The following is a 22,838-nucleotide window of genomic DNA, read 5'->3' on the forward strand; positions in this document are numbered from 1 at the left end:
CAGAACAAAAAAAAAAAAAAAAAAACCTCCCACCGTGTGCAAAAAGAAGAAAACTAGAAAAATACCAAAAATTACAAAATGTCTCTCCCATATGTACCTTTCCGGAGAAAACGTAAGATAGGTCTACAGAGATGAATTGACAAAGAGCTGTAAAGAAATCACATCCCAGACCACAAGTTAGATCCGCTCAGCAATAAAAGAGCCACTAGTTAGCAACAGCCATAACTTAAACCCGGTTATGTCCATCTCCACCTTCATTATACCAGAGCTGCTTTCTGTAGTTTGTATTCAAGTACTCCATCAAGGGAATCACAATAGGTTCGCTTGTTGATAATTTACTCTGGACAACTGCGGCAATAGATAATTTTTATAAAGAGGATATGTACATACTTGGCACTACCAACATTGCTGGCACACAAAAAATGTCCATCTTGAAACAGCTGAGTTCCCCTGTAGTTCACAGCAATTAAAGTACAATTTTCATTATATATGTTTATCTTTAACAATCCAGAGGGGGAAAAAACTGCTTCCCCCTCCCCCCTTTTGGTAAAAATTAACCAGACAAAATTACGTGGAAAATCTACAGATCGAAGCTAAAGAAAAATACAAAGATTGGTTTTGCGAGAAGAAACACAATGAAAATCTCTCTTATCTGGTGCTCCCTTCAAAGATGTAATGCCAAGAATGTTTAAAATTATAAACTTACCATCAGTGTAGGCAAAGCAGCAACCAGTCCTCAAAAAAAAAAAAAAAAAAAAAAAAACTTGTAACAATATAGGCTGGGGACTGGGTTGTACAGAAAAACAGCCTCCGGGCAGCGTACGCATCTTCAAACATACTGAAAATATTTGGTAAATCAAAAGTGAGACTTTCAGCTGGGCGGTGGTGGCGCACGCCTTTAATCCCAGCACTCGGGAGGCAGAGGCAGGCGGATCTCTGTGAGTTCGAGGCCAGGCTGGACCGACAGCCCCCAAAACAATCAGGAGAAACCCTGTCTCGTAAAACAAAACAAAACAAAACAAAAAAAAAGTGAGACTTTCCTCCACGGAGGGCGGTGGAGCGGGGCGGGCAGCCGCAGGATCCGAGGGCGTTCGGGGGAATGGAGCAAGCTGGAGGATGCTGAGCAAGCGGCGGCGAGAGGCTGGGGTTAGCAACTTTGCTCTGGCGGGCGGCGGGCTCCACCTCCCGAAGCTCGGAAAGAATGCACGACTGTGCCTTTTTACACCGCTCGAGAGAGCGCCGCCGCCCGGGGCGATCGGGATTAAGTGACAAGCACAACAATGGCAGCGGCCGCGTCCTCCGAGCATCTGGGCACGCGCTTGCGCGTGGGGGACTCCACGCGAGACGGCGTCCGGCATCCGGCGTCGGTGGGGAATGTGGATGTGGACGCGGCCATTTGGAAGAGAAGTCCATGCAAGTGTGCTCTGTGTGCCGTCCCCCAGGGCCTCCCGTAGCCACGAGCACCACCGTCCTGCATTAAGTAGCCGAATCCTGACTTAAGTTGAAACCATATTCAGCTTCCCCCGCTTCCCCGTTCAACACGGCTTCCAAACCCCTTCCTGGCCGGCCCAGTTCTACTGCTCCGCCTTACAAGCAAAACGTCTGAGGTGTCCAGTTTTTTGGATCCTTCCACCCGGCCTCCAGGAAGTGGTAAAAACGCAAAATAAATATAGCACTAAAGTACCCGCTTGAGTCTGAACTCCGGACCACCCTTTGGTGCTGGTGCTAGCGGGATGCCCAGAAAATGCACTTCTTTTTTGTTTTTGTTTTGAAAAGAATACCAATCATTAGGCATTTACTTGACTGTAATTTGAACTTCCTACTTTACATATTTGTAAGATCTTTCACCTATCTTGGCAGGCTTTCAAATTGAGTGGGCTGGGAAACTTGATTCTCTCTAGTTGTGAGCTGAGTAGGGTTGTTGCAAACAGGCTTTTCTAATCAAGACAGCCATAAAAATGTTAGAGGAGGCCGGGAGGTGGCGTCGCACGCCTTTAATCCCAGCATTCGGGAGGCACAGGCAGGCGGATCTCTGTGAGTTCGAGGCTAGGCTGGACGGACAGCCTCCAAAATAATACCCTGACTGGTAACCCCCCCCCAAAAAAGAGGAATCCAACACTTGTAATTGCAAATATAAAGTCCCCAAAGTCAGCTATTATCAAAGTGTTTCTAATACTTATATGGTCGAACTGAACGCGTTTACTGTACAAGTCCTTGCCAGCTAAATTTCTAATGAGCCAAAGATGAAAGAAGAAAACACTGAAGGATGAAAAAAGGAGGGAGAATTGCCCACATTCTTCAAGACCACCCCCACTTCTGCAGAGGTCTGGTATGCTTGGCTAGCATTTAGTAGGTAACCACTTAAAAACCTGTAGCTTGGGTTACTGTATCACTCATTGTCTACAACAAGACTCTGAGAATAAGAGAACAAATGCTATTAATTACAGGACAATTAGAATAAACAGGGCCTGCCTCCAGAAAACCAGAAGGTTGACAAAACTAGAATTTTGTCAGGCAGGTAGTGATCCACAGGTCTGGGGCTCATTTAGATAAGAGTCTGAGCTAGGCTCCCTTTTCTGGCTCTGTATTTTGCTGCTGATCTATAATCAACTGAAGCAGTTGGAGGTCCCACCAAGATGCAGAGAGACTTGGAAAGACTGGGAAAAATCAGCCAGAAAGAAGACTCAGAAGAGGAGAGACTCGAGAAAGAAAAGAATTAAAAACAGGTACCTCAACTTCTAACAGTGAAACTGAATGGTCAAATCCCCAGGCTTTTGCTTGAGAGAACACCTTCTAAGGAGAAGGTGTATTAAATTAACCTCCAGTCTTTCGCCTGATCCATTGAGGTCAGGAAAGTAAAGGGGAACTGAGAGATCACCCTCAAAGGCTGGCCAGCAAGTAAGGCTATGAGGGTGTATTGGAAAGGGGTACCAAGTTAGGGGTACCAGGTTAAATCTCCAGGCCTTTGCCTGCAAGGTCTGGGAAGAAAGGGGAACCTGAGAGATCGCCCTCAGTTGGAGGGTGGATTGAGTAAATCTTAAGGCTTTTGCCTGAGGGATCATCCACAGTTGGAGGATGGATTGAAAATAGGTAAATTGAAAATTGGTAACAGTTAGTAAACGAGGTACTGCCATTAAGTGGAAGAAAAGAAAAAGGTAAAAGTATACGGAAAGTCTAGATACAGTGTGCTATTGTGTTAAACTGTTTAATTGCTAAGAAATAACACTACTAAAAGACATTTGATTATCAATGCTGCTGAAATAATCCAATTTACAAATTTTGAAAATGCTTTGACTTCTAAATTTAAATATAAGGACAGGTTACTTGGGGGGGAAAATTCTGCTTTCGTTTCCACAGAAAATAAAAAGCTGTGGGTTCCTTCCAGACTAGTATGGTTTGATGAAGTAAGACCATCCCCCCAAGCAGTGGACCAGGTGTTCCAACAATTAAGACATCTGAGATGATGCAGCCTTACAGACCACGAAAATAAGGACATACAGGTTTCTGAGTTTTGTCATGATCCCCATGGTATTTCAGTGCCCCTTAACAACAGGAAGTAGTTTGGAAAGAATGACGCCCACATTCCCAAATATTGTTTATAAATGTCTATTTGCATTTATACAGGGTTGGTTATTGCTACAAATTTAAGATCAATTTTGTGAGTCATCTCTAAAAACTTTTTACAACGAGTAGGCATGGCTGTAGTCCCTGAGAGCCAAAGAAATCTGTATGGAAGATTCTACAGAGTAACAAACAGTTCAAACAAAATTTCAAAAAATAAAACAGGGGGAGATATTGGGGCCTAGCCCCCACAGGGTCTCTGAGTTGTTTGTCAGCTGACAGTCACAGGTACATCCTGTTTTCTAGTCCTGGCTTACTGCCCCCGCATTGCCCCGCCGACATCAACATCTAGCACAAGGAAAACACGCTCTCTTCCACCTGGGTTTTTTCTACTGTGTTGTAAGACTATATATAAGACTGATCCCTCCTACAAGAGAGAGACCTCTTAGCACTTGCAAAATGTACCTCAGAGTTGCTTGTGGCGCAGGCGCCGCAAAGAGTCACAAGAGTATTGGCAGCCCAGCACCTCCAGCTTCTAGGCAGCCTGCTAGGAACTTTCTCAGCCTCTACCTCCTGACAAATCACTCGTCTGTCTGTCTAAATCCTATTGGCTCTGCCTCTGTGGAAACCCTACTACAGATTTGGTACTGGGAGTGGGGTTGCTGCTCTAAATATGCATCAGTGCTGAAACACTTCTGGAACTGGGTAATGGGCAGGGGCTGTCAGGGGCTGGAGACACTGGTTAGAAAATGCTTCAGCTGCTGGGAACCAAGCAAGCACCAAGAACAATTCTACTGGGAGCTTAGAAGACAAGAACACATCTGACACGGATCCTTTGACTCTGGACATCTCAGCTCTAGAGCTAAATGAAAGAAACCTCTGTTCTTTGTAAATAACCCTGCCTCTAGTGTTCTGTTACAACATAAGCAACAAGACACCACCTTCCTTCATTTTCAGTCCCTTTGTGAGGAACAAAGCCAGGAGGCTATGCCTACTGACTGTCACTCCATAAACTTTCAAGCCCTGATGTGACTCCCAGACCTCAGCTCTCAACGATCTTCCTGGGCTCATTTGGACATGAGAGTGTCTTGCCTCCAAGACAGGTCCACCAAAACAGTAATCATTTAGCACGGTAGCCACCAACTGTCATCTTTGTCCGTACAGCCTTCCTCCTCCCCATCTAAGTCCCGCAAGGCACTTAATGTGCTGAGCACAATGTACCAGGTCTTGGTCTAATCACTTAAGCTTTGTTACATCAGATATACATGGCACCTGAAACTCCAGGCTCTTCTACTCTGAACTCAGCACTAGCTTGACTACTTAAGTACTGGGCCCTTTGCCTTAACCAGAAAATTTTCAAAAGTTTTAACAAACCATATTCCTCACCACCTCCAACATCCACTAATCCCAGTATAAAAGAAGTCATGCAGCCCACAAGTTAAGTGTTTTACATTTTTAAATGTTTGAAAAGTAGTCAGAATGGTACTGGGGCACAAGAGACGCATATATAATTTGGGCTAGAGAGTTGGCTCAGTCATTAAGAGTACTGTTGTTGTTGCAATGGACACAAGTTCGATTCCCAGCACCACACAGAGGCTCATCATCTCCTCCAGCACCAAACAAGAATGTGGTGCAAAGACATACTGGCAGGCAAACAAAAATACACACAAAATAGTAAAAATAACTTTTAAAAAGATTTCTAAAGGGCAAAGTATATATAATTCAAACTGAAGCATACATAAATAAGTTTCCCAGAATACAATACCCCCCCCCTTTCCATGTTGTCTGTAACTGCTTGTCCCCAGCACACTAGAGTGGAGCACGGACACAGAGACCACAGACCCAATGAAGAGTAACTACTGTCTCTACATCTGCTGACTCCTGCCACGGCAGGGTCTATAATGTCTTCAAAAGTAATGTGGCAGTCCACATTACACGGTGTACTTCCCGGTGTTGCCTTGATATCCGGGAGTAAAGAAAGCCAAACAAGAGATTGGCAATTGTCAGAACTGCTATCGTGACAACTGTCAACATCTTCCACACTTCCAGGTTTAATGGTGACTGCTATTCAGTTATACATTAAGATTTACTTTACACATTAAAACTTAAGATGTGCCACGTGGTTGTGGCAAATGCCTTTAATCCCAGCATTCAGAGGGCAGACACAGGCAGGCCTCTGTGAGTTTGAGGCCAGCCTGGTCAACATAGTGAGTTCCAGGATGGCCAGGGCTACACAGAGAAACCCTGTCTTAAAAAACAAAAATAGGCCAGGTGGTGGTGGCGCACGTCTTTAATCCCAGCACTTGAGAGGCAGAGGCAGGCAGATCTCTGTGAGTTCGAGACCAGCCTGGTCTACAAGAGCTAGTTCCAGGACAGGCTCCAAAGCCACAGAGAAACCCTGTCTCAAAAAACAAAACTAAAAAATAAGCAAAAACAAAATAAAAAAAGAAAGTAAAAACAAAAACATCTTAAGATGCATTTAAATTTTATTAGTAGCTATTAGGATGATTTTAATGAAAAAAACAAAAAACAGGAAAGAGTGTTAGAAAGGATGTGAGAAAACTGGACTGCTGTTGCAGGGAATGTCTGATGGAACAGCACTGAAGAAAATCATGGCAATTTCTTGGGGAAAAACTAGCAAACAAACATAGAATTAACATGGGCGCATACACCTAAAGAACTAAAGCAGGGATCCAAAAGCTATTTGTTCACGGCAGCACTGTTCATGATGGTCATCGACAGAGCACCATTAAGTCAGACTATGGATGAATGGACCGATGGATGAAAAGATGAGCGAACCTTGAGGACATTGCTATGCAAAGTGAAACCAGCTGTACTCAAAAATAAATACCACTTGATCCCATTTATATGAGGTCCCTAGGTAGTCAAATCTCAGTAACAGAGATAACAGACAATCATGGCTACTTGGGCAAATTTGAAGGAGAAAATACAGTTGTGTTTAACTGATACAGAGTTTCAGTTGGGGAAGATAATGTCTGGAGATAGTCAATGGTTATAATATAAACTGTATGCTTTCAAACTGTTAGATCATTAGATTTTGTACAGAAAATATGTGGTGATTTAAATAGGCATGGAACACACAGACTCATATTTCAATGCTTGGTCTTTAGGGATTGGACCTACTTGACAGGGATTTGGAGGTGTGGCCTTATTGGAGGAAGTGTGTCAGGCAGTGAGAGTGGGCTCTGGGGTTTCAAATGCTCAAGCCAGGCTCAGTCTCTTCTCTCTCTCTCTTCCCCTCTCTCCCTCCCTTCTGCCTGGGGATCCAGATGTAGATAGAACTCTTAGCTCCTCTCCAGCACCATGTCTGTGGGCTCACTATGACGATCATGGCTGAAACTGTAAGCCAGACCCAGTTCCCAATTAAATGGTTTATTATTATTATTATTAATCTATTCGTGTGTTTATTTATTTTTGGTTTTTCGAGGCTGGGGTTCTCTGTGTAGCTTTGGAGCCTATCCTGGCACATGCTTTGTAAACCAGGCTGGCCTCAAACTCACAGAGATCCACATACCTCTTGCTGCCAATTAAAGGTTTTCTTTTATAAGACTTGCTGTGGTCATAGTGTCTCTTCATAGTAAAAGAACACTGACTAATATATTTTATACATTTTAATGCAATTAACTGTAAGATTTGTCATGAATAAAATGTGATATATAGCCGTCCAAAAGAATGAAGTACTGAGACATGCTACAACATCGGTAAAAAAGCCCATACACAGTACAACTCTACTACATGAAATGTGAAGAACAAGGACATTCACAGAGATAGAGAGCAGATTCTTGGTTGCCAGGGGCAGGAAAATGGGGCAGAGTTTCTATGTGGTAATAAAATATTCTGGAACTTTATAGTGGCAACTGTCACACAACACTGATTGTACTTATTAATGGTTCCCTGGTATCCAAGCCTGAGGCTAGCCTGGGTAACAAAGGCTCTGCCTAAAACAATAAAAAATAGAAAACGTAATTTTAGAACTTAAACACAAAATTGCCCTCCGACCCAACAATTTTATTCCTAGATGCAAACCCAAAGGAGCTGAAAGCAGAGACTAAAATACTTGTACATCAATGTTCAGCATTATTCACAATAATCAAACACTGGAAACTACCCAAACAGCAGGCCATGGTGGCACCCACCTTTAATCCCAGCACTTGTGAGGCTAGAGCAGGTGACTCTCTGAGGCCAGACTGGTTTACAACGCATGTGCCGGATAGGCTCCAAAGCTACACAGAGAAACCCTGCCTCAAAAGAAAAGAAAGAAAAAGAAGGAAGGAAGGAGAGAGAGAGAAAAAAAAGGTAAGAAAACAAAAGAAAGTGCATAGTGACTAACGTGTGCTAAACGCCCCTGGATGACATATTTGACAAGTTAAAAGCCCGGCTGTGGAGATGGCTCAGTAGGTAAAGCACAGGTCATGCAAACATGAGAACCAGAGTCCAGACTCCCACACAAATGATCAGAGACTTACACAATCCTACTCTGCCCTCCTGAAAAACCAAGACCACTAACTGCAGCCCCAGGATCACTGCAGGAGGACCCTTGGTCTTAGATTCCAGACATGCTTCTGACACCCATCTGTACCTCCTTTAGTCTCATTTTCTTCATCTATCACATGGACATGTGACGCCTGTCTGCTAGGAACAGATATGTGGCTTGAAGACAACTGGCAAATGTTAGTATTCTAACCCAACCTTCAAAAGAACTCTTGAAAATGCATGGATTTTTAAATTTCTATTCTGTAGCTCTATTTCTCAAATTAAGTTCTCATAAAACACAAAAATATCTAAGAGTTGGCTCACATAAACAAATTCCCTCAAGTTGTCCTCTGAACCATGTATCTGTGGCATATGTAGATGAGTATGCACGCACACACACACATGCACAGACACAGTAAAATGATAAAGTGTAGCTGGGCGTTGGTGGCACACACGCACACACCTTTAATCCCAGCACTCGGGAGGCAGAGACAGGCAGATCTCAGTGAGTTTCTGGATAGCCAGGGCTGTTACACAGAGAAACCCTGTCCTGGGGGGTGGGGGAGTATAATTTAAAAAATGACTAAGGACTGATGAGATGGCTCAGTTGTTAAGAGCACTGGTTGTTCTTGCAGAGACTGGGGTTCAATTACCAGCACACACGTGGCAGCTCACAACCATCTGTTAAATTTCCAGGGAATCGAGTGCCCTCCTCTGGTCTCCAAAAACATCCATATACACAAAATAAAACAAATCTTTTAAAAAATGACTAAAGAAAAAAATGAGGGGCTGGAGATATGGCTCAGTGGTTAAGAATACCAGCTCTAGACAATGAATGAAAAGACAGCTCAGTGGCAGAGCAATGTTCAGAAAGCACCATCAAGAGCTCCTAGGGAACTCCACCAATAGGAACCAGAGCTAGCACCCCTCATTAACTAATTTGTCAACTTATTCTAGGATCCTATCTGGCATGAGGATCTTTTCTTGCCTCCAAATTTGCAAGTAAAAGATAAGTAATTCCCATTAGAAGCAATGTGTAAGAGTTGCCACATTCCTACCACCATATAAGTAAACTACCAAGCTAGTAGTAGAGATAGGCATGGCTCACAGCATCAGTCTGTACATAGCCGGAAACTGTTATTAACGAAACCCCCAATTCCTATAGAATCCAAAGCCTTGCAAAGAACTAAAACCTAGAGCTTTGCCAGTTACACCAAGACCTAACAGACACTATCAAGGCAGAGTAGAATGTCGTGTCGCCCCCCCCCTCAACACACACTCTGCATAGCACCAGCCCAGGTCCTCCTGCTTATAACACTGGCCACAGGGCACCCCCTGCTTATAACACTGGCCACAGGGCACCCCCTGCTTATAACACTGGCCACAGGGCACCTCCTGCTTATAACACTGGCCACAGGGCACCTCCTGCTTATAACACTGGCCACAGGGCACCTCCTGCTTATAACACTGACTACAGGGCACCTCGTGCTTATAACACAGGCCACAGGGCACCTCGTGCTTATAACACTGGCCACAGGGCACCTCGTGCTTATAACACTGGCCACAGGGCACCTCCTGCTTATAACACCGGCCACAGGGCACCTCGTGCTTATAACACTGGCCACAGGGCACCTCCTGCTTATAACACTGGCCACAGGGCACCTCCTGCTTATAACACCGACCACAGGGCAGTGCATGCGCCAAGACAGCAACTGCAGGAGTCACTCCTCTCTTTTCATCACAGCAGGCGCCCTGAACAGACTATGCCATCCAGCTGTGCCTGGACTTACCGTTCCTAACACATGATTTATATTTTATGATGATTAGTGTTTTTCCTACATGCATGTCTGTGTAGGTGTCAGAAGCCCTGGAACTGGAGTGAGGGGCCATGTGGGTGCTGGGAAATGAACCTAGGTCCTCTAAAGAGTAGCCAGTGCTCTTAACCACCGAGTCATCTCTCCAGCCCCACCCACCAACCCCTTTTTAAAAAGCAGATGTGAGCACAAGGTGGTTAATATAAGGAATTCAAAAGACTACCAAGAGCCAAAGCAGGGATATCAACACCCCAAGACACCAGCCCAAAATAACTGAAAACATACCAGACTGAAATCCTGAATGAGAATGCTCACAGCACTGTTACTCCTGACAGTCAAGAGCTGCAAACCTAAATGTTGATCAATCAGTGAGTGTATAAGCAAAATGTAACATCCAAACGACAGATTGTTACTCAGTCACATATGCCATGTGATACAACCTGAGTGAACTCTGAAAACATCCTAAATAAAAAAAACTAGACACAGAAGCACATGTAAGTACAACCCCATTGATATGAAATATACACAACAGTCAAATCTATAGAGACAAACAGATTGGTGATTGGTTGCCTAGGCCTGGTGCTTTGGTGAGAAAAAGAAAAGAATTTTTTTAAACAGGTTCAATTTGTAGGTGAGGGAAGTATTTCAAAACACATTTTGGTGATGGTCAATAACTTATGAACATATTTAAAATTATGTGAACTAGTCAGGTGGTGGTGCATACCTTTAATTCCAGGGAGGCAGGCAGACATCTGAGTTTGAACCCAGCCTGGTCTACAGAGTGAGTTCCAGGACAGCCAGGGCCACACAAGAAAAACCCTCAAAAAAAAAGTGTCAGGCAGTGGCAGAGGCAGGGGGATCTCTGTGAGTTCGAGGCCAGCCTGGTCTACAGAGGGAGTTCCTGAACAGTCAGAGCTAAACAATGAACCCCTGTGTTAAAAAACAAAACAACAACAACAACAACAACAACAAAGAAATAAAGGTAAATAAATAAAACCACTGAACAGGAATAAGTAAGTCTCAGTGCTATCATTTAAGATTAGTGAACAGAGTAAGCTAGTGGTCTAGTCACCACAGACTATGTCCAGAGGACACCTTAACCTGCCACTTTTATGCCTAAGAAATCAGTAAAGTCATATATGCTGGCTAGTTTAATGTCAACTTCACACAAAGCTAGAGTCCTTTTAGAAAAAGAAACCTTAATTAAGAAAATGCACCCACACACACACACATGGGCTGGAGAGATGGCTCAGAGGTTGAGAGCACTGGCTGCTCTTTCAGAGGTCCTGAGTTCAATTCCCAGCAACCACATGGTGTCTCACAACCATCTGTCACGTCTGCTGCGCGGCCTGTGTCCGAGAACGTGCGGAGGGTGTCGGGGATTGACAACACAGAGACTCATTCAACGATATAAAGAAAACTTTAAACAGGCTCCAAAAAGGTTCAAGAAAACCTCCTAAGAAAAGCTCCCACCAGAGAAGCTTCTACTCTCTCCTCTCCCCTGGCTGGTTCTGCTCTGACTCCAGAGGTGGATGTGTGTGGGTTTTTGAAGGTGCGGTTAGTCTTTGGACAAGGTTGAGGTCAGGGTGGTTTCCGTGGGAAGGCCTTTCCCAGGAACTTATTGTATCGTTTTTAGTAAACATGTTTTTACTAAACATTGTCTTACAGCTGCCTACTCCCAGGCAGAAGGGGAAGTGGGTCTCTGCTCAAGGTCTGGTGTTCCCACAATTCACCCCTTTTTATTTTCAAATGAGGCACATCTGGCTTAGGTCAAGTAGGGTCACCCTCCCTTTCCCGTATTTGGGGGACCTTGAACCCCTGTTTTAGGTGGGAGGGGTCTTCCCCACAGGTTGCCCGTCATCGGAGATACCCCAACCTTAAATCATCTGTAACCAACCTTCATGGTTATCGGGATTGCCATGGGCTAAGCTAAGCAATACTTGGTTACGGATCTCTTGCCTCTGGAACAAGGCACGTTTGAGCTCGGCATAAAGCCAGAATGCCTACTGCCACTGCCACCATTTCCAGGACCCCCATTGACATAGCGCCTCTCCATCACCATACCCATCACCAGATCTGGGCCATAACATTCTACCAGCCTTCATCTGTTACAAGGGTAACATGCATGCGATTTACATTTACAATTTGATAAAGTTTACAATCGTTTCAAGATCTGCTCAGGAAAGCATTTAGAAAGTGCACTTGCACAGATACATTGGGCACAATCATTGATGTTACACATGTAGCATTATGAAAAATATGAACAATAGTTGTCGCATTAGGACAAGTTGCATTTCTCCAGAAAAATACACTGGCTTAGTCATGATTCCAGAAACAGGAACCATTAAGTCTGATATTTCAAGTGAACCTGTCCTGTTGAAATACTGAAAAGAGGCTTTTGTCACTCATCATAGTCCATACCAATGTCCAAATGCTTTAAATGGGTCCTTTTTTTCTCTGTTGGCTTCACGATGAAAACTCATCGGTCCGGAAGGTTGATGCAGCAGGTCTGTTGAGAAACTGGAAATCTCGAACTGACTGTTTTCTTTCTTTCTTGGGCTGTAGATTCGATGACATCAAGGGTCAGGAACATTGATTTAGGAGATCTCACTCAAACTGGCTTAGGTAGGCTCCCATGGTCTCAGGTCCAGTTTTTCTCTGCTCCATGCATCTCACTAAATGGTCTGACAGCTGCCGAAGCTTTATTCTTTTCCTACAAGAAAACACAAACATGCCCTCGACCCCAAATTAGGGTCTTCCCCACTGTCTAGTTCATGGATGTCTCCATTTGACCTGAGCAATGGTTGCTCAAGTTCCATCATGCCAGAATCTGTCTGAAGCTCACTGGCATTCACATTATAAAATTTTTAAATGAGGAGTGTATTATTTGATGAGTCATGTGGGGACTGGGGGCATTATTCCCCCATTTTTATTTTGTAAAAAAAATTTTTTTGAACTGTTGAAGCTGGACCATAACAGTAGAAGGATTTGTCTACCCTCCTTGGTTGACTATCTAGGTAAATTGGGATTACTACTTAGATTATTTGTAGATGCCCATTAAAAAGGACATATCCATTAAATATTTCCCAAAAACTTCTGAAAATCACTCAAAGATTGTAAACTATACTGTGTCCAAATAAGTTTTTAAAATTATTTGAAGTCTGTGAGCAGTCTTTCCCAATCTAACCTGTAGAGCTCTCACTAGCTGACAAGGCCTCGTTTGCATCTTAAATTTAACAGACTGGCTGGATGTTCCTTTTGGCTATATTTAAAGCAATCTAGGTAGCTTCTTAACTATTTTTGAAGGGATTTAAGTATCCTTTTAATCATATAAGCAGTTTACACTCACGCATTCACAATCACATTTCATACATACTGGTGTGGCCACACCATACATTCAGAACATACATCCTTTTTCCCTAGGTCATGATTAGTCTGTTGCAATGAAGCTTCCTTAATTGAAATCTATGTAAAAGAACAACTCCAGCCAATCCTTGAACTAAAAAGGTTAAAAAGTCCTATATGTTTTTATCATTCCTCCATTTGAGCTACAGTCATGGGGTACAGCCGTACTTACTCCTTGTAATTCTGTAGATGCAAGGTGGAGAGGCCAGGCTTTTGGCCAAAAGTTTTTAGAGATGACTCACAAAATAGAACTTAAATGTAAACAAAAATTTCTATTCCATATACCTTTGTCTTTTTCTTTTACTTAATACCAGTACCTCCTTTATTAACCGTTACCAATTTTCAATTCACCCACTTTTAATCCATCCTCCAACTGAGGGTGATGTCTCAGGTTCCCCTTTCTTTCCTGACCCTGGTGTCAGGCGAAGGCCTGGAGATTTAATCCAATCCACCCTCCAACCTAGGGTGATCTCTCAGGTTCCCCTTTCTTTCCTGACCTTGGTGTCAGGCGAAGGCCTGGAGATTTAATCCAATCCACCCTCCAACCTAGGGTGATTTCTCAGGGTCCCCTTACTTTCCTGACCTTGGTGTCAGGCGAAGGCCTGGAGATTTAATCCAATCCACCCCCCATCTGAGGGCAATCTCTCAGGGTCCCCTTACTTTCCTGACCTTTGTCAGGCGAAGGCCTGGAGATTTAATCCGGTACCCCTAGCTTGGTACCCCTTTTTAACACATCTGCATAGCCTTACTGGCCAGCCTTTTAGATCTCTCAGTTCCCCTTTATTTTCCTGACCTCAGTGGATCAGGTGAAAGACTGGAGATTTTTTATTTTATTTCTTATTTTACCCTTTTTTTTTCATTTTTTTTTTCATTTTTTTTGAGACTGGGTTTCTCTTTATCCTTTTGGAGGCTGTCCTGGAACTTGCTCTATAGACCAGGATGGCCTCATTCCTTCCTATCTCTGTCTCCCGAGTGTTGGGATTAAAGGCATATGCCACCAACACCCGGCTCTCTGAATATCATAGCAAACATCCTCCCAATCTGGGACATTTAAGCCTTCCCCAGTAATGAACCATGGGCTCCCTCATTCAATCCATTTTAAAAAGCCTGCCATGGTTGTAGTCCCCTGTTCTTCAAGCAACTTTTTTACGTGGTACTGTAATTTAAACTTCCAGGGACTATTTCCCATTGTTTCTTTTCCTATTTTCCTCCATCTGTCCCTGGCTGGCAAAAGGGATGACCCCGTCCACTTACCTCGCTTTCATGATCTCGGTAGGACCTCCAATTGTCACGTCTGCTGCGCGGCCAGAGAAGCTTCTGCTCTCTCCTCTACCCTGGCTGGTTCTGCTCTGACCCAGAGGTGGATGTGTATGGGTTTTTGAAGGTGCGGTTAGTCTTTGGACAAGGTCGAGGTCAGGGCGGTTTCCGTGGGAAGGCCTTTCCCAGGAACTTATTGTATCATTTTTAGTAAACATGTTTTTACTAAACATTGTCTTACAGCTGCCTACTCCCAGGCAGAAGGGGAAGTGGCCAGGAACTTATTGTATCGTTTTTAGTAAACATGTTTTTACTAAACATTGTCTTACAGCTGCCTACACCCAGGCAGAAGGGGAAGTGGGTCTCTGCTCAAGGTCTGGTGTTCCCACACATAAGCAGGGTGGATGCGCTGCCAAATAAGATGTTGGAGCTAAACTAATAAGGAACGAACCTGGGAGGTTGGAAGAACATATGGAGAAGTTTCTAAAGGTCTAACAATGTTGGCAACATAAACACTATCAGTATATAAATTAAAGGGCTCTCCCTCAAACATTTGGAAAGCCATCAAGCAAGCAAACAACTCAGCGGCTTGTGCTGACATCTGTCCTATGGGTACCCTCTTCTGCACCTGAGAAGAAACCACCACCGCGAAACCCTTGGAGGAGCCGTCTGTAAAGACTGAGCGAGCTCCAACTAGAGGGTTCTCCTTTAAAATCTTGGGAAAGATCACAGGGTGTTGTTTAAAAAAAGACATCAAGGGGCTATTGGGATAATGGTTATCAAACTGGGCACCTGTAGATGTAATAAACAGGGTCCACCCATCATGGAAGATCTGTAGATGTTCCACCTCCTCCTTACCATAAGGAAGGATAATTTTATCAGGACTCTTTCCAAAGGTTTGAATGCTAAACTTGTGTGCCTTCCACAACAATTGTAAAATGAGATCATAGTAAGGGGTCACTACCTTCTTAGGGGAGGCTGACAAATGTATCCAATAAATAGGACCAGTCTGCCAAAACACGGCAGTGGGCGAAAAGCTAGATGAAAGTACAACCAGAACAAGGGGCTGCCCATAATCTATACGCCGAAGGTGGGCTTGCTCTATACTTCTTAACAACAATTGTAGGGCTTCCCTGGCCTCTGGGGTAATCTGTCTAGGGGAAGTTGGAGCAGGGTCCCCAGGAAGAATATCATAAAGCGCTTTAAGAGCCCCTGTTTTAATAGAAAGAGAAGGGCGAAACCACTGCACCTCTCCCAAAAATCTCTGCCAATCATGAAGTGTTTTTAAATTTGAACAATCCATCTGGAGTCTTTGTGGCCGGAGGCCAGTTTGTTGAATTTGATGACCCAAATAAGTATAAGGGGGTCTCTTTTGGATCTTTTCAGGAGCCAAAATAAATCCTCGGGCCTCCAGAAGCTCCTGTAGCTCTGCAAAGGCTATGTAACATTGTCTTTCTTCGGCCGCGGCCAAAAGAATATCATCCATGTAGTGGATAATGTAAAGATCAGGGAACTTACGTCTGAGGGGATCTAAACAGGCAGCTACATAAATCTGGCATATAGTTGGACTATTAGCCATCCCTTGGGGGAGCACCACCCATTGGAAGCGAAGGGCAGGCTCCCTAAAGTTAATCGAAGGAAGGCTAAACGCAAACCGAGGACTATCTTGAGAATGCAAGGGAATAGAAAAGAAGCAATCCTTCAAGTCAATGACAATCAAATGCCAGTCTCTAGGAATGGCCACAGGCACGGGCAAGCCAGGCTGCAGAGCCCCCATAGGCTGCATGGTCGCATCCACGGCCCTCAAGTCTTGTAGTAACCTCCATTTCCCTGAAGATTTTTTTATTACAAATATAGGGGTATTCCAAGGGGACGTGGAAGGAACCAAATGACCTGCCTCCAATTGTTCTTGAACTAGCTGGTGAGCCGCCCTTAGTTTCTCCGCTGGTAAGGGCCACTGTTCCACCCATACCGGATCATCTGATAGCCATGTGATGGGTATGGGGGCTGGTGGCGCAACAGTGACCCTCATCAAAAATTGCCAAAACCCTTCCTATCCCCTGGGGCCCTGGTCTCCAAAGGGAGGGATGCCACAGGGCAAACCTCTCCCTGTTCTAGTTTACCTAGTTCCCTCCCCGGGCTCCAGCCCCTCCCTTGTGTCATCTGGGGGCCCCTGCTTTTGGACTTGGGTGCCTGGGTGGTGAGGACCACTCCCATTTCTTGCATGAGGTCCCGTCCCCAGAGGTTAATAGGGAGGCCAGGCAAAACATATGGCTGGAAAAGCCCTGTGTGGCCCTCAGAGTCTTGCCACTTTAGGATTCTGAGGCTTTTTTTGGGGCACAGCCTGTCCTATTCCCTGGAGGGTCCCTGTCCCTTCCTCTTTCGGCCAGGCGGGGGGGGGGGGGCAGAATTTATCTGAGAGGACAGAGAAATCTGCCCCAGAATCTAAGATGCCCCTAAAGGACTTGCCTTCTATCTTTAATGTAAGCTGGGGGCAGTTCTCCATAGTGGCTATCCAAAATGCTGCCTGGCCAGTACTTCCAAAACCTTGGTTGCCCCTTTTCTCTTTAATTTTTCTAGCCTCACAAGGAGCTGTAGGGAGAAGGAGTAACTGAGCAATCTGTTCTCCTGCAGGGATGGCAACAACCCCACTGCCCACTGATGTCATTATTTTAATCTCCCCCTCACTATCCTGGTCTATAACACCGGGGTGTACCTGGATGCCTCGAAGAATAGTACTGGACCGTCCCAAGAGTAGTCCGACCGTGCCTGGGGGCAATGGCCCATGCACCCCAGTAGGGAGGGCCTGGATCCCCATTTCCGGTGTTAGGATTGCCCGGGCAGAGGGAGCAAGGTCCAATCCTGCACTCCCTGAGGTGGCTCTAAGGAGGTCTGAGATATGAAGGGGTTGCTCTGGGGGAGAAAATGAATCCTGCCACTGCTCGGAGCAGGAGTCATTGCCCCGTACACATTGGTTTTGGGGCCCTGGGGCGGGGCCCTCCTCCCGTTTCCCTGATTATTATTAGCAGGAAGGAAATTTCCCTCCCGGTCAGTTTTAGAGTAGCAGTTATTGGCCCAATGATATCCCCTTTGACAACGGGGGCATAAACCAGGTCTCTTGAGACCCGTAGTACTATTTTGAGGGCACTCTCTACGGAAGTGTCCCTCCCTGCCACAGCTGAAACATGTTTTTCTCCCTCCAAGGGTAGGTCTTTCTTTCCCCACTTGGGGCCAAATAGCAGCAGCTAACACTTGGCCCTGGATGAAGTTCCCATCAATGTCCCTACAGATCCGGATATAGTCATTTAGACTTTTATTGCGATAGGGGCGAAGGGCTTCCTTACAATATTTATTTGCATTTTCAAATGCCATCTGCTTTATGACTGGCATCGCAGGCCCAATGCCCCCAAATATTCTTTCTGCTACCTGACTGAGACGGTCTACGAAGTCTTGAAAAGGTTCGGAAGGTCCTTGAAGGACTTTGGACAGATGATCCCCTCCTTCCTTGGAAGACAATGCTTTCCAAGCCCCTTGGGCCGCTGCTGCCACTTGGGCATAGACTGCGATGTCATATTGCATTTGTTGCTGAATGGTGGCATATTGACCACTTCCGGTAAGCATCTCCACATTTCTCTGGGGCTGTCTGGCCTGTGCATTTCTTTGAGCTGTCTGGCTGCATCTTTCCTGAAACTCACCTCTCCAAATCAAATAATCTCCCCCCGACAGAGCTGCTCTGCAAAGCTGCTGCCAATCACCAGGTGTCAAATTAAGAGACGCAAAAGATTCCATTAAGGAAAGTGTAAAGGGAGCCTGTGCTCCATAATTTAAAGTTGCCTCTTTAAGTTGTTTTATATCCTTAAAATTTAAAGGGTTATGACGCCTAATGACCTGTCCAGAATTGTTCGGATCTGGAACTTCCATTACTGGGGCCACCACCGGGCAGCATTGGACCCCTCCCCTGGGTCTTCCCTCCAGGTCCGAGAAGGACTGAGTTATCTCATAGGAGGAGTCCCTTTTTTCAGAGTATGGGGAAGGGTTTCTCTCCCTGTCCTGTCTTTCCTTAATTAGAATCTTTTTTAGTTCTTTTTTAAGGGCCGCGATCTCAGCAAGTAACTGTTCCTTTTCAGACTGTGACGAGTCTGAGTCTGAGCTACTTCCATTTTCTAGGTCTGATAGAGAAGGATATAACCGATTCTGACCGGAGTCCTTCTTTTTGGATCGTGCCCGGAGATCTCTACCCATTTTTTTGTTGTTACTAAGAGACTCCCCCTCATCCTCACTAACAATGGAGCCTCTAGTTTCAGTCACGGTCTCTTCCTCACTCTCTTCCCCTGAACTCAAGGAGGCTTGAGTCTCAGTCTCTTGTAACTCTAAAAAAGCCTCTTTTGTGTCCTGAACTACCTGGTGGTGACGAACCTTATCTGTCAAAAGTGCTCCCCTCACTAATCTCCATAAGGAGAATGTCGTAGGGGGCAAGGACTCAGATCCCTCTTTTCGTAAAAGTCTATGAAGATCACGGCGAACCTCCTCCCAATCTGGAATATTTAAGCTTCCCCCAGTAATGAACCATGGACTGGCTCGTTCGATGGATTTTAGAAAGCCTTCTAGGGTTTTAGACTTGACTGCAGTCCCATGTTCTTTAAGTAACTTTTTTAGTTGATACTGTAACGATTCTAGCTTCCCGGAACTATTCCCCATAGTTTCTTAACCCCGTCCACTTACCTCGCTTTCACGATCTCAGTGGGACCTCCAATTGTCACGTCTGCTGGGCGGCCTGTGTCCGAGAACGTGCGGAGGGTGTCGGGGATTGACAACACAGAGACTCGTTCAACGATATAAAGAAAACTTTAAACAGGCTCCAAAAAGGTTCAAGAAAACCTCCTAAGAAAAGCTCCCACCAGAGAAGCTTCTGCTCTCTCCTCTCCCCTGGCTGGTTCTGCTCTGACTCCAGAGGTGGATGTGTGTGGGTTTTTGAAGGTGCGGTTAGTCTTTGGACAAGGTCGAGGTCAGGGCGGTTTCCGTGGGAAGGCCTTTCCCAGGAACTTATTGTATTGTTTTTAGTAAACATGTTTTTACTAAACATTGTCTTACAGCTGCCTACTCCCAGGCAGAAGGGGAAGTGGGTCTCTGCTCAAGGTCTGGTGTTCCCACAACCATCCTTAATGAGATCTGGTGCCCTCTTCTGGCCAGCAGACATACACACAGGCAGAACACTATGTTCATAATAAATAAATGGAGAGGGAGGGAGGGAGGGAATAAATGGCCCTACCACATTGGCCTCCAGGCAAGCCTAGTGAACATTTTCTTAAGCTCATGGTGGATGGTGCCACCCCTAGGTTGGTGGCCTTGGGTGCTATATAAAAGTACTCCTCCATGGCCTCTCCATGGCTTCTACATCAACTCATGCCTGAGCTGGAATAAACCTACTCCTGCCCACATTGTTTTTGGTCATGATGTTTTATCAGCAACAGAAACCCAAACCAAGACACCAGGAGACTGCCACTGAATTCAAAGAATTGTGTGTCAAGGGAATGAAGCATTTACACAGAGGCAAATTAATTGGTATTGTATTTAACAGGCAAGTTGTTACTGTTCTGAAACTTTTGCAAACAACTTTATGCTGAAGCCCATGAGGTACTTAGATATTCCAGGATCACCACTAACTGAGGATGTTAAGAGATTTAAGGTAAGAACAACCTCAGAGTCCAGCAGTTTCTCTACAAGTCACTTGAGAGTCTACGCAGCTAAGTTCTCTCCTGGGCACTGCTGCTTTCACAGGATGAAATTCAATAATCCTTACAAGCTCAAAGCCCCTCTCTACCATTAACTCCCTTACCAAGAAGGACGTATCACATGTCCTTGCATTTACCCTAACCCCAAGAGCTCTGCTTCATTTTATAACAGATTATTCACTGAAAGACGGAGCTGTTGTTTTTAGAATTAACAAGTCTGCCCGTCCGTCCGTCTGTCTGTCCTCCCTCATGATACTGAGGGCAGAACTGACACTATAGTGAACAAGCATTCACCAATGACCGGTACCCACCACCTCTTATCTTAATTCCCACACAAGGGATTTTCTTGCCAAGGACAAATTTCTAATTTGGTAGTACCAAGTACCCTATTTCTTCACCTTCAGATAAGAGAGATTAATTAATGGGAAAAAAACTAACATAGCAGTCAAACTTATTCACATGGTGAAATACATACACGCCAACAGCCCATAAGGTAAAATCTGAAAAACTCTATCCCAGAAACAGAAAAGTGAAATTCTACAGTTCTACTTTTCATGGATGGACAAAAGGCTTGCTTGGAGCACTGAGTGTCAACTCCACTCCCTCACTGCTGGGCAACACTCAAAAAGAAACGAACAAGCTTACTCTAAACAACACAGAACCAATAGCTGAAAAGCAAATGCTCGCATGTTTCTAGAGTTCCATTTACAACAGACAAAAAGAAAGCAACTTAATGTCCAACTGTAAGGGATGCTTAAAGGACGGCATACTCATGTAGGCAAAGACACAGACACAGACACACAGACACACACACAGACACACACACACACACACACACACAGACACACACACACACACACACACACACACGAGACACTAAAATTTTTTAAGGTTTTGATTGATACTTGATGTTTTGACACAATCAGTCCACCTACCATCACCTGCCATCCATCTTCATATCACTACAGTAACCTAGCATTTTAATAAATATTTTTAAACTGGTACCCAACAAACCTGTACTGGGCCTGCAGACCAAATTAGGATAAGCATTACCTGGCTCCCCCACCCTGGAAAAGAAAAACAGTGAGATCTAGCAATTCCTCCTGAGAGTCCCTTAGCCTTCATCACCTCTGCAGCACAGGCCAGCCTCAAGGCACTTGACATTTAATGTTTAGCCCTGTTCTAGAAGCGCAGACAAACAAAAGGAGGCACACAGAATTATCACAGCAGCAGCAGGTTAGGAACACAGAAAAGCGATTAAGCATTCATTCATGGAAAAGTGTCTAAACAAAGTATAGTACTACACCCCTGCCCCATTTCCTGAAAGATTACTTTTAGTGCTTTCAGTTGTCCATGGTCAACTACAGCTTCAAAACTAAACAGGAAATTCCAGAAATTTGAAATTCCTAATTTTTAAATTACCTGGCATTCTAAGTAGCCAGTGTCATTGGAACAAGGGACAAGCAGATGCACTGCACTGCCCAGAGCTTGCATCCCAACAGCCCTCATTTTACTTAATATTGGTCAGGAAGTAACAGCCTGGCTTTGGGGAAAAAGAACACCGGCTTGTTTAAGCTGCTAAGAGTTCGTGTCAAAAGGAAATTCATGGGGTAAGGGCTTAAGTCAGAAAGTGCATTAGATTTGTAGAGAGAAGACAAATGAGCAGCATGCTTCAAGAGGATGGAGATGGAGCTCAACAGACAGAATGACTTCCCAGCGCGCAGGAAGCCCTGGGTTCAGTCCATGCACCAGATCCCAGGGATGGTAGCAAACACTTAGAATCCAGTACTGCAGAGGGGGAAGTAGCAGGATCAGAAGTACTTAGTCATTTTCTGCTACACAGCAAGTTTGAGACTAGCCTAAAAACATGAGATCCTATCACAAAGGAGAGAGAGATCGAGAAAAGAAGAACGGGGAAAGACATGTGGGAACTGAAATAAGGAGAAGGGGAGGAAAAAGAAGTTCAAATGATGGTAACATACTCCCCCAGAAAACCTGAGACAAAGGGATTTCCACAAGAGATCATCTTAGACAAGTCACTTACTTCAAGTAAGACATGGGTATAGAGACTCAGGAATAGGCTTGGACTGGACACTGGCATATTTTACTTTTTATATTGTGTATGTGGAGGGTATGTACACAGGTGCCTGCTGAGGCCAGAGGTGTTGGATCCCCCTGGAGCAAGTGTTACAGTTGGTTGTGAGTCATGCTACCTGGGTATTGGGAACCAAACTCAGACCTTCTCCAAGAGTTTTTCCTTTAACCCACTGTGCTACTCTGAAAAGCATCATAGCATGGGTACCCATGTACAAAAGAAAGCATGGGATGTGGGACAGAGTTCAGACATCAACTGGGGGTCTTGACACAAGCCCATAAGTGGGGGACTACGGCACAGCCCTACAAATAAAGTCAGAGCATTCATACAACTTCCACACAGAAGAAGGAAGAAAGAAAGACAGGTACATGCAAAGAAGTTTTTTTTTTTTTATCATGCTGGCCGTTGTTGGCGAACACCTTTAATCCCAGCACTCGGGAGGCAGAGGCGGGCAGATCTCTGAGTTCCAGGCCAGCCTGG

The 22,838-nt window shown here is 44.8% G+C and overlaps 1 long non-coding RNA gene across 2 annotated transcripts in view; it reads right to left on the reverse strand.

The window, feature by feature from the left end:
- LOC121135940 overlaps nt 1-1,624 on the reverse strand; it is a 63,312-nt gene extending 61,688 nt beyond the window's left edge. Inside the window, exon 1 of one of the 2 annotated variants that reach the window (XR_005873055.1) lies at nt 707-1,624. This is a non-coding gene — a long non-coding RNA (uncharacterized LOC121135940). The remainder of the gene's footprint in view (nt 1-706) is intronic. The other variant, XR_005873056.1, reaches the window with a different exon arrangement.
- Nucleotides 1,625-22,838: the final 21,214 nt, after the last annotated feature.

Source organism: Mesocricetus auratus, unplaced genomic scaffold (genome assembly GCF_017639785.1).
Source record: "Mesocricetus auratus isolate SY011 unplaced genomic scaffold, BCM_Maur_2.0 Super-Scaffold_100045, whole genome shotgun sequence".
Lineage (NCBI taxonomy): Eukaryota > Metazoa > Chordata > Mammalia > Rodentia > Cricetidae > Mesocricetus > Mesocricetus auratus.